At 34.5% G+C, this 13,348-nt stretch overlaps 1 protein-coding gene across 2 annotated transcripts in view; it reads left to right on the top strand.

Moving 5' to 3' along the window:
* Window positions 1-13,348, top strand: part of RABGAP1L (RAB GTPase activating protein 1 like) — a 689,556-nt gene that overhangs the window by 280,971 nt on the left and 395,237 nt on the right. The window lies entirely within an intron of this gene.

Raw genomic sequence — 13,348 nt, 5'->3', positions numbered from 1 at the left:
TAATCAGCTTGTTCAGTATTTTTTATACAACAGTAATAATATTCCATTTATCTTCATGTACTACAACTTTTTCAGCCATTTCTCCAATTGATGGTCATCCATTTCTTTTACAATTCTTTGCTACTACAAAAATTGCTGCCACAAACATTTTTGTCCTCCTTTATGATTTCCTTGGGATACAGACCCAGTAATGTCCTGGCTGAGTCAAAGAGTATGCATAGTTTTATAGCCCTTTGGGCATAGTTCCAGATTGCTTTCCAGAATAGTTGGATCATTTCACATCAGTTCTCATTCCTTAAGCACCTACTATGTGTCATGCACTATACTAAGTATAGGGAGAAACAGACTAAAAAAACTCAGTCTTTGCTTTCAGACAGTTCACAGTCGAATGGGGTGGGTGGGAATAGCATCTATATAGGTATATCCTGTATATAGAATAAAAATTAGTATTTTCAGCAGAGGGGATGCTCTAGCATTAAGTGGATCAGGAAAAACTTCCTTTAGAAAATAGGATTTTAGCTGGGAGTAGAAGGAATCCAGCGAATGCAAGAGATGGAGATGAGGGGAAGAGAATTCAAGCAAGGAGGAGAGCTTTTGAAAATGCTTACAGGCAAGAGATGGTGTGTCATAAGCAAGGGATAGCAAGAAGGCCACCATCCCTGGATCATGGAATACTTGAATGAATGGAAGGTGTAAGAAGATTGGAAAGGTAGAAAGGGGCCAAGTTTTGAAGAGCTTTAGAAATGCTAAAGAAAAATCCTGAGAAATTAGTCATCAAACTCCAAGTTAAGCCTTGAACCCACCTGGAGAACCAAACTGTCTTGTCATGTGCATATGTTGGACTTGCATTATTCTCAGCTCATAAGCCTCCAGACTCATTCAAGATCATAGTGTAAATTTAATTGCATTGTATATAATTTTGCCTCCATCACAGTTAGCCATGTAATCTTGGGCAGGGCAATTTTGTTACCTTTAAAAGGAAGGCGTTGAATTACATTGTCTCTAAGGGTTCTTCGTGTTAAAAAATTTTTTTTCTTTCGTTTTTAACAAGTCTTGAAAATCTATGTCTTAAAGAATCTGCTGACTGAAGAAGAAAGACCTGCATTACTGGAGATAAAAATATAACAGCATTTGCTTCCGTCCTTTAGCAGAAGTGCCAGGAGCTGTCTCTGGTGCTACTGAGACCTTGTATCAAGGCATAATGCTCACTTGGTTTTGTCTTTGGACTCCTGTCATGCTCAATGTAGTACACAGTGTAGATGCTTCACAAATATTTGTTTGGGTGTTATTTACTTCCCTATTTCTCCATGAAACACTAGGCTTTTAAAAAGACTTCATGTAGAGTTTGACAGCACCTTGGAAGCTCTCTAGTCTAGCTGATTTTTACCTTAACAAAAATCTCTTCTACAGCTTCATTGCATCATCTGCTTAAACCTCTAGTGCAAGGGAACCAGCTACCTTTTAAAACAGGTCATTTGGCTTTTGGGCAGCCCTGATCATTAGCAAGTTTTTCTGTCATTCAACTTCAAATCTGCCTCTGTGTAATTTTTACTTAGTTATTCCTATTTTTGCCATGTGGTATTAAATCTAGAAAGTTTCACTCTTCTTACCTGCCACTTCACTTAAAATAATTGAAGAAAACTTTTGTGTCCCTTTCAAGTTTAATTTTTTGCTATTCTTCAAGTACTATTGGTTATCTAAACTAATCTTCAGAGCATAATAATCAGAGCCTGACCATCCTGGTCATTCTCCATAGGATACTTTTTTGCTGAACAATATCCTTCCTAATATTTAGACCTGAACATCATATTTCAGAAGTATTATTTGAGCAGGATGGAAAAAATGAAAATATCACTTGCCTTATTTTTGACATTTTCAAGCTCAAGAAGGCCAAGAATATGTTAGCTTTTTTTTTTTTTTTTTTTTTACTCTGATCATACTGTTGAACAAGTTGAACAGTTGAATAGAAACCTGGCTTCAGTCAAGAAGTCCCATCACTGACACATACTGGTGATATAATCATGGCCAAGTGACTTAACCCCTTGGTCATTCAAGCAACTCAAAAATTGTAGAACAATTGCTAATCTATATGGGGGAAAGGGCATTTCCACATCAGCAAATTCATACAGTACTGAAATCCCCAGGCCAGATCAAAAAGAAAGAAATCATGTTGTTGACTCATTTGGCAATGTCATTTGGCTAAAACTTTTAGCTTTTTTTTTGGATGAATAGTATTGAGCTAAATCAGCCCAGACTTGTAATTTTGAAATCAGTATTTTAACCTAAATCAAAATCCTTACTTTTCTCTCTTAAATTTCATTTTGTAATTCTTTGCATTTTGTAAAACTTCTAAGAAAGAAAACTTTTGACACCTTTACCTTAGTCATTGATAAAATGTTAAATAACCCAAGACGATTTTGGATACATGCCATTAACTGTAACTTTTCTTCTTTATGCATCTGCCTTTCCTTTTGTTCTTTAGATGAAAACGTTACAAAAACTTTCAAGCTGCTAACTGAATCTACTCCTTACTTTGACTTCTGAATTTTCCTATCCTTTAGACGTCAGACCCTTTCTATATTTTTGGGACCAAATCCACTGAATGTTTCACTGTTGGAATTTGAAATAGCAAGCGCAAAGTAGACAATATCAAATATCATTTTGTGCTAGATTCTGTTAAATGCACGCTTGTGATCATGTACCCACAAAATAGTGCTGAGTGGAATTCAACATATTAAAAACATAAAGGCATTTGGAAAAATATTCTGACAGAGATGCTCAATTATTACACAATATTTAGTAGAAAGTGAGTTTTCCTTTTGGACTTTATCTAGTGCTGAAAATACCAGATGGCTTTCATTATTATTGAAAAGCTAGTATGGGAAGGATCTCTAGTTTTGTTAGTGTGAGGAGATAATGCTTCCACTGACTGTGACTTAATGGATAAGTCCTGGGGAATTGCTTGAGGCAAGGTTAAGTAAGTTGTCCAGAATCACTCAGCCAGTAAGTGTCACAGGTGGGATTTGTACTTGATATTCTTTTGCTAAATATATTACTATAAAATAGCAATAATTAATTATGATTATAGCTCATATTTATTTATGTTGCACTTTCAGATTGGAAAAGTGCTTAACATATATTATTCTATTTGAGTCAGACCTCATTACCTCATGCCTGGAAAATTATAGCCTTTTTGTTGATTTACCTGCCTGGTCTCCCTACTTTAGATTATCCTCCACCTACCAAAGTAATGTTCCTGAAGTACAAGTCTCACCATATTATACTCTTTCTCTTCCTACTCTCCTTTCTCACCTTTATAAACTCTAATGGCTCCCTATTACTTCTGGATAGAAGCTTGATATCTTGGGGTGAGAGAAAAAAGAATGAGTTCTAGGCATGAAGCAAGAGTGAGTGGGGGTGTCTGTAAAAAGAAAGTAACAGGTAGATCACTTTGGAGACCTTAAGTGTTTGGAAAGGCGGTCTGGAGCTAGGTCATGATGACCTTTAAATATCTTTTTAGGGAATTTATATTATACTTCAGAGTATATATAATTATAATATAATTTATATTATACTTGTTCCCTGGCTATGTAGTTTATGTGAGTCACTGGATTAAAAATTAGGCCTCTACTGACTGACCTAGCATTCTTTCTACAGTACCTCTCTGCCTCTCTAGGATAAGAATGGAAAATTTTAACACTGGCCTATGACACAAATGCCACAAGTTCTGTCAGTGTCATGATGAGATTGGTTTTTCATTACTAAGAGACTACTATGGCTTAGATAGATAATTGTAGTCAGTATTTAAAATGAGGATTATGAATTTTTCCATTAGAAATTTTTTCCTGATTTAGTGAAAACTGAAAGCTAGATTAAAAAAAAATTTCCTTGACAAACAAAATCCATATGGTTTCAATCTTTATTTGCATTTGAGGAGTATATTTACCTTTAAAAAATGTGTGATGTCTCAATATGCCTCAGTTAGATAATATTCTGTGACATTTATGGAGATTTCATTTTTTATACTAATAGGAACTTCACTATAATGTTGCCAGTTTTATACAGGATTATGTTGTCTTCAATATTTAACAGTGGACTGTAATTTTCTTGCTGAGCAATTCTCTTTACTGATGCTAGGAATATATCCTCCTTCCTTAAACAGAAGGTCTTTGTGAATTGCTCTGAATGTGAAAGTTCATCATCTGGTGGCCAAGTTCTTGGAGATGATCCCTTTTGAAGTTAGCCATCTAGGCTGGTCCTCAGGTGACTGAGCACCATCATCCTGTGTCTCCTCCATCCCCACAGAGTTAAAATTCTAGTTTGGATATATGTCTGAGCTTGTTCTTTGTTGACAGAACCATTAAGACTCCATGATAATGATCTCCAGTCATTATGAATTATCTCGGTAATGTTTTAGTGGAGGATTATATTGATTGCATTATTTCATATTTGCATTTTTATTTTTCTTTATATTTTTACATGCTTTTATGCCAGTTTGTTTTTTTCCCCAATAAGATACTTTCTCCTATCTTTGTATGTCAGTGAGAGCTATGAAATCTTTGTTGTTTTTCATTTAGAAAGACAATTATAATAAATAGCTGGCATTTTCATAGTGATTTAAGAGGAATAAAATGACTTACACATAATATCTAATTTGAGCCTCAAAACAACCTTTTAAGATAATGATACCAATATGAATTTTATTCTTAAATTAACTATTATCTGAGGACAAGAGACATTAAAATCTGGCCAGGTTGCCACAGCTGTTTAGTATCTGCAAAGAGATTTGAACATAGTCCCTAGTGAGTTAACATATACTTATTAAACATCTACTAGGAGCCAGATACTCTGTGACAGATAATTAAAGAAAGGACTAAGAGATAGTCCTTACCATCATGGAACTAACAGTCCAATAAGGAAGAAACTATATAAATAATTCTATACAAACCAACTGTTTACAAGGCAAATTGTAAAGAGGAAATGTTTTAGACTTAAGGAGGGACATCAAGAAAGGTTTCTTATAGGAGGTAAGAGATTGGTTGGGACTGCCAGGGAAGCTAGGGCAGCTAGGGAAACTTGCATCTTCCCAACTTTTTAAACTCCACTCAGCTGCCACAATAAAGTACTTTATTTTATTCTGATCAAATAAAAGGGGTTAAACACACACACACACACACAAATACAACCATTTTTCAACTTTTCAGTAATTTTAGAGTTTCTTAATGTGAAATGAAGACAGCTTAATTGAAACACACAGGTACAATTAATTGTTTCTTTTAAACAGATTTTAAATTATGTTTTTCTATTCTTCAAACCTTTTACTTCAAAGTACTTTAACAAGTAGCAAACTATTGGTTTGGGTTTCATCTCTTTTTTTAATCTCCTATACACCCTCTGCTGGAGGCTCTTATAAACTTTTAGTTACTAACTCACTGGAAAGGAGAGGAGGAGAATATAGAGTAAAGGTCTCATGTGATACCCAAAATAATTCAGAGTTGATTCTTATTAAAATGAATATGTTAATGTTTAAAAGCCAGGTAACCTGAAACAAAGAAATTTTCATTCAATTTCATCTGTAATAGGATTCCACAATACACCATGAAAATGAGTTTTTGTTTGGTTGCTAAAAATGGTCATGGCTAAAATCTGAACATATTGAAAAACAAATGAGCTGTGTTATTTTAATTTCCAAGAGGCTCCATTTGAACAGTTCAGAATAGTAGAGCTTTGTACAATGTGGCATTACCCACCCCATTTAATAGAGTTTAGTTTTCTTTCTAGGAGTGTCTGTAATGAGGCATGAGATAGGCCATTAGCTGATTAGATGACTGAAAATCTAGAAACAATGACAGCCCAAACCAATGGGATTTTTAGAAAAGTCTAAGTAGAGTTTTAGAAATGGAAGTGACATATTCTTGCTTGATGCTTTTTGAATTCTCTCTCAGAATGCTAGGGTGAATGTCTTGCTGTTTGGTCATCTGTATTAAATCTGAGGGGCAGCTCAAAGATCCATTTTAGCCTTCATGATGAAAATTTTCTAATTCTATTAGAGAAATTATAAGTGGAAAAATCCAAATATTGCCTGTAGGTCAAAAGAATTCAGGCTTTCAGGCCCAGTTGCATTTTGTCATAGAGACAGTAATAGAGAGGGGAAAGAGGCTGGATCCTCTTTTCTGCTTTACAAAATGCTCAAAATTGAAAGAGGATCATTTTTCAAGGTCTCAGAAATAGTTCTAAGAACTAAGTACATTGTATAAAAGAGGCTGACGGAAAGCTGAAAAAAAATAAATTTAAATGACTTTTGGTATTAGGAAATTTTGTTAGTCTCTAAATGGCTCCTGCATTCCAGAAAAGTAATTTTACTTGTATTGCCTTCTTTTCTTTTTCTGCTAATATATTCCCCTCATCTTCTATAAAATCTTGCCCAGATGTTATCTCTTCCTGGAAGCCTTCTCTGGCTAACTGTGTCCCATTCTGATCATTCTTGTCCCCTACATATTACTTAATACTTAAATATTATATACTCAGTTTGTACTTTGGTAGCTTATCCATTTTAAAATATTAATTTGTGATTATTTTCTTGGTGTTTTTATCTATTAAACTTGATGTAAGGCAGCAACTTAATATTTATTAAGTGCTTACCAACAAGCACATAAGCAGAAAGAAAAACATTTTCTCTTCTCAAAGAGCTTACATTCTAATGGGGGGAAGACTCATAAAAGAAGGCTGGAAGGAGTGATGGTGGTGAGAATAGTCCAGTCAGTCCAGGTCAGGCCAGAGAATCAGGATTTCCAGCCTGGAGAAAAATAAAGTCATGGTTGACCTTGGTCTTTTTTTTTTAATTTTTATTTAATAATTACTTTATATTGACAGAATCCATGCCAGGGTAATTTTTTTTACAACATTATCCCTTGCACTCGTTTCTGTTCTGATTTTTTTCCCCTCCTTCCCTCCACCCCCTCCCCTAGATGGCAAGCAGTCCTTTATATGTTGGATATGTTGCAGTATATCCTAAATACAATATATGTTTGCAGAACCAAATAGTTCTCTTGTTGCATAGGGAGAATTGGATTCAGAAGGTATAAATAACCCGGGAGGAAAAACAAAAATGCAGATAGTTCACATTCGTTTCCCAGTGTCCTTTCTTTGGGTGTAGCTGCTTCTGTCCGTCATTTATCCATTGAAACTCAGTTAGGTCTCTTTGTCAAAGAAATCCACTTCCATCAAAATATGTCCTCATACAATATCGTTGTCGAAGTGTATAATTATCTCCTGGTTCTGCTCATTTCACTTAGCATCAGTTCATGTAAGTCTCGCCAGTCCTCTCTGTATTCATCCTGCTGGTCATTTCTTACAGAACAATAATATTCCATAACATTCATATACCACAATTTACCCAGCCATTCTCCAATTGATGGGCATCCATTCATTTTCCAGTTTCTAGCCACTACAAATAGGGCTGCTACAAACATTTTGGCACATACAGGTCCCTTTCCCTTCTTTAATATTTCTTTGGGATATAAGCCCAATAGAAACACTGCTGGATCAAAGGGTATGCACAATTTGATAATTTTTGGGCATAATTCCAAATTGCTCTCCAGAATGGTTGGATTCGTTCACAACTCCACCAACAATGCATTAGTGTCCCAGTTTTCCCACATCCCCTCCAACATTCATCATTATTTTTTCCTGTCATCTTAGCCAATCTGACAGGTGTGTAGTGGTATCTCAGAGTTGTCTTAATTTGCATTTCTCTGATCAATAATGATTTGGAACACTCTTTCATATGAGTGGTAATAGTTTCAATTTCATCCTCTGAAAATTGTCTGTTCATATCCTTTGACCATTTATCAATTGGAGAATGGCTTGATTTCTTATAAATTTGAGTCAGTTCTCTATATATTTTGGAAATGAGGCCTTTATCAGAATCTTTAACTGTGAAGATGTTTTCCCAGTTTGTTGCTTCCCTTCTAATCTAAGAGTTGGTTTTATGAAAAAACCAACAAAATAGACAAACCCTTAGTAAATTTGATTAAAAAAAGAAAAGAGGAAAATCAAATTGTTAGTCTTAAAAATGAAAAGGGAAAACTCGCCACTAACGAAGAGGAAATTAGAGCAATAATTAGGAGTTACTTTGCCCAACTTTATGCCAATAAATTCAACAACTTAAATGAAATAGAAAAATACCTCCAAAAATATAGCTTGCCCAAACTAACAGAGGAAGAAGTAAATATCCTAAACAGTCCCATCTCAGAAAAAGAAATAGAACAAACTGTCAATCAACTCCCTAAGAAAAAATCCCCAGGACCAGATGGATTTACATGTGAATTCTACCAAACATTTAAAGAACAATTAACTCCAATGCTAAATAAACTATTTGAAAAAATAGGGACTGAAGGAGTCCTACCAAACTCCTTTTATGACACAGACATGGTACTGATACCTAAACCAGGTAGGCTGAAAACAGAGAAAGAAAATTATAGACCAATCTCCCTAATGAATATTGATGCTAAAATCTTAAATAAAATATTAGCAAAAAGATTACAGAAAATCATCCCCAGGATAATACACTATGACCAAGTAGGATTTATACCAGGAATGCAGGGCTGGTTCAATATTAGGAAAACTATTAGCATAATTGACCATATCAATAACCAAACAAAAACCATATGATCATCTCAATAGATGCAGAAAAAGCATTTGATAAAATCCAACATCCATTCCTAATAAAAATACTTGAGAGCATAGGAATAAATGGACTTTTCCTTAAAATAGTCAGGAGCATATATTTAAAACCATCAGTAAGCATCATATGCAATGGGGAAAAACTGGAACCTTTCCCAGTAAGATCTGGAGTGAAGCAAGGTTGCCCTCTATCACCATTATTATTTAATATCGTATTAGAAACACTAGCCTCGGCAATAAGAGTCGAGAAAGATATTAAAGGAATTAGAGTAGGCAATGAAGAAACCAAACTATCACTCTTTGCAGATGATATGATGGTATACCTAGAGAACCCCAGAGATTCTACTAAAAAGCTATTAGAAATAATTCATAATTTTAGCAAAGTAGCTGGCTACAAAATAAATCCCCATAAATCCTCAGCATTTTTATACATCATCAACAAAACCCAACAGCATGAGATACAAAGAGAAATTCCATTCAGAATAACTGTTGATACCATAAAATATTTGGGAATCTATCTACCAAAGGAAAGTCAGGAATTATATGAGCAAAATTATAAAAAAGTCTCCACACAAATAAAGTCAGACTTAAATAATTGGAAAAATATTAAGTGCTCTTGGATCGGCTGAGCAAACATAATAAAGATGACAATACTCCCTAAACTAATCTATTTATTTAGTGCTATACCAATCAGACTTCCAAGAAAATATTTTAATGATCTAGAAAAAATAACAACAAAATTCATATGGAACAATAAAAAGTAGAGAATCTCAAGGGAATTAATGAAAAAAAAAAATCAAATGAAGGTGGCCTAGCTATACCTGATCTAAAATTATATTATAAAGCAGCAGTCACCAAAACCATTTGGTATTGGCTAAGAAATAGATTAGTGGATCAGTGGAAAAGGTTAGGTTCACAAGACAGAATAGTCAACTATAGCAATCTAGTGTTTGACAAACCCAAAGCCCCTAACTAATGGGAAAAGAATTCATTATTTGATAAAAACTGCTGGGATAATTGGAAATTAGTATGGCAGAAATTAGGCATGGACCCACACTTAACACCATATACCAAGATAAGATCAAAATGGGTCCATGATCTAGGCATAAAGAATGAGATTATAAATAAATTAGAGGAACATAGAATAGTTTATCTCTCAGACTTGTGGAGGAGAAAGAAATTTGTGACCAAAGATGAACTAGAGACCATTACTGATCACTAAATGGAAGTTCTTGAAGAAACAAATTAACCAGAGGGAGAGACTCGGGGTAGAGGGCCCTGGAGTGGGATTATCTTCTAGGAAGTTTCCATAACATAGTAGAGAAATTGAGAGAATCAGAAGTACAGCCTGAGGAGGAAACCTTTGAGGATACAGAATATCTTCTTGTGGATCTCTATTCTATTTAGGAAAAGAGCTTATGATTATTTGTGGGTTAAAGAGAACCATAAGTATTGTAAGTCACAATGTTCTAGCTCTGATCCTTTGCCAGCATACCTAAAGTATGTTTGAGCAAAGACCATTGTTATAGTTAGACAGATATAGATGTTGATTCCTTATTGGTATAACCTGGAGAAATGGAATCATGTATCTGCTTGACCCCGTGATCATCTTACTGATACTTTAACTAAATGTGTTTGGCAGGACCTTCTTGTTTGGTCAGTGAAGTGAAACATTATTACTTGGTATAAAACCTTGTGATATAGAATTATAGAGCTGAAATGGACCTTTGTAGTGATCAGGGCCAATCCCCTCATCTTTTAGATGAGGAAGATGATTTATAGAAAGAGAAGTTACTTGACCTAAGATTCCATTAGATATATCTTGCCTGGTATGCTCCAATGGACGCCTCATCTATGCCTGTATTTAGTTTGGTGCCTGGCACATAGTCTGTAATTAATAAATACTAGTTGACTGGCTCATTCTTCAGAAATCAGGGAATAAGTAAACTTAGTCCAAAAGATAGGCTATTTTAGGTTGTATCTATAATAGGCAGTTAGATCGCACACGGTGGGCTGGAGAAAGACCTAAGTCCATATCTGCCCTCACACATTCAGGCATTTGGACAAGTCATTTACTTTTTGTCTGCCTCAACTTACTTCACTGTAAACCAGTGTTAACAAGAGCATTTACCTCAGAAGATTGTTGTGAGGATTAAATAACGTTTGTACAGCTCTTAGCATAGTGCCTGACTAGTAGAAGGGATAAAAGTTTGTCCCCTTCTGTTCCCTTCCCCTTCTGTTAGAAACGTCTGCTAATATATTTCATCCTTTTTGCCTACCTACTCCCCATTCACCAGCCTATGGGAGTTGATCTGAACTGTGATAAGTTAATTATGTTCTTTTTCTCTCTTATTCCATTAGATATCTTGAGTAACTATGGTCCTTGGTATGTGGACTGTATGGAGTATATATGGAATTCCCTCTCCTCTCCCCAACACTTGATCTAACTGTTCATGCCACAAATATAGTGAAAATATGCTGATGTATTAGATGCTCCTCCCTCCCCAGTGTCCCATTCTAATGCCTTCACTGACCAAAATGTCATTTTGATTTGAAGGCTATAGCATATTAAAATGAAAGAGTTAAAGGCAGACAAAAATGATTATTTAATCCAACTGAATGTCCAGCAATAGTGGAAAGCATTTTAATATCTCAGCCATATTTGCTTCTGGCATTTAATTTTCTGCAAATCATTGTGTTAGTCCTGCAAGCTCAAGGGGATTTATACCAAATATGGACTTTTCTACATGCCCATCAACAGCTACAGGAGGAGAAAATAGTTTGTTAAAAAAAATGGAATTGTATTTGGAAATTTTAAGTGATAAGGTATAGCTGGATGGATAGTGCCAAAAGTAATTCTGAAAAAGCCTTTATAAAATGATGTAATAGTTTCCCTAAATTTGCCTGAATTACAGAGTATCTTGGCATAGTGAAAAGATAACTGACACAGAGTCAGGTCTAAAATCGAGTTCTGTCTTCTCTATTGATTAGTTGTGTGACCATGGGATAACATAACCTTTGTAGGTTTCTGTTTTCTTTATCTTAGATTTTCATCACATCATGCCATGATAGTATTCTTGACAGTAATAGGAGATTTAGTAAGAGGGAAGGACTCAGGGGGAGGAGAGCAAAAGGACTTAAGGAGAAAAGGGAGAATGATATCTCTGTACAAGTATTAATTAATTAATGAATGTAAAAGTATAAGGATCACCTTTTTTAAAAAGTAGTACTTTGTTATTATCCTAAGTAAGTTTAAATTGGAGATCTAAGAAATCATCATTCTTTCCTAAGAATTTCTAAGAATTTTTTCTGGAAGACCTCTGTCAATCCTCACTAGCATTTTAGAAAAGTTTTCTTTTTTCTACACATAATTTCCTTCAGTCAAAATCTTTTCCTTTTTCTCCTTGTGCTAGTTAGAATAGGAAGTTAATAATAATCCTTGATGCATATTCAGATTCATAAAGAGAAATCAGGAACCTTTTATCAATGCTATAATCAGTATTTAGCTTTGATTTTGCATTTACTGCTGGTTTATTTCAGGTATTGATCAAAAAATTGTAATGCCTTTTCTTTGAAACTATTTAACTTTAAGAATACTACCAAGGTCTGCAAGTATTGACTTAAGAGTTGGAGATCTGTTTAGCACTCACTGTCCCTACAGGTTTTAAAGTATCTTAAAGTCTAAGGTACAGTGGATGTCCCATCTGTAAAGTCTTACCTCTGCAAATGGAGGAATTAGTGAATGGTGAAGCAGTGGAATAAAATAATTAATGTACATTTTCTGTTATGCCCAATTATACCTAAAGGGTATCATTTTTAATGAAACGTTATAGACTCTGAAAAGAAGGGAGCAGCGGAACTATGGATTTTCTTTTGCAACCCATATGTTCTGATGAAATGATTGTTTGTAAGAAGTTGGAACCCAACATAATGACTTTGTACATAGTAGGTATTTGGTAAGTGAATGAATGAAGTTGGATGAAACTTCTCCATGACATCCATATCTTCCAGTACTTCTCAGTTATTACATTTATGCTTAATTTGCCAAAGGACCAAAATTGTTCTCTATCTGAGTTACTTCTTTAATAAAATGATACTTAGGAATTCAGATAACTGATAAAAATTTTAATACAGTGTTTAACATTTTAAAAGCTTGTCATTCAGAAGTTTTTTTTTTAAATGACATCTTTTCACATCTAAAAATTGATTCTTCTTTTGCTCATGTCTTTTTCCGTTCTAAGTATGTGGGTGGTATTTATATAAGACTTAATTGATTTTCTACAAATTATTTAAAACAAAAGGGCACAGTAGAGGTTGCAGTTATTAGATAATATCAGAAAAAATTAGTGCCATCCAGAGTGCTCTCTTCCGCAAAATAAATAACATGTAAGAAAGTGACTTAAAAGAGCTACTCACATGATTCCCCACCAGCTATCAAAATTCATTTTAATACTCTCTTTATACAGTAAATCTAAAATCCTTAGGCATACTTTTCCATATGATTGTCCTTCATATCCAAGCTTATCTCTTATTCTTCCTCTTTATGCATTCCATACTCTTCCTCAGATGCATCCTGTCCTTGATTGTCTCTAAGCTATTAATCCATCGGTAAACAAGCATTTTTAAGTGCTTTCTGTGTACCAGCATCTGTGAAATGCAATAT

Source organism: Antechinus flavipes, chromosome 4 (genome assembly GCF_016432865.1).
Source record: "Antechinus flavipes isolate AdamAnt ecotype Samford, QLD, Australia chromosome 4, AdamAnt_v2, whole genome shotgun sequence".
NCBI classification, from domain to species: Eukaryota; Metazoa; Chordata; class Mammalia; order Dasyuromorphia; family Dasyuridae; genus Antechinus; species Antechinus flavipes.
The sequence above is the reverse complement of the archived record's forward strand: the minus strand, read 5'-3'. Positions and strand labels throughout refer to the sequence as shown.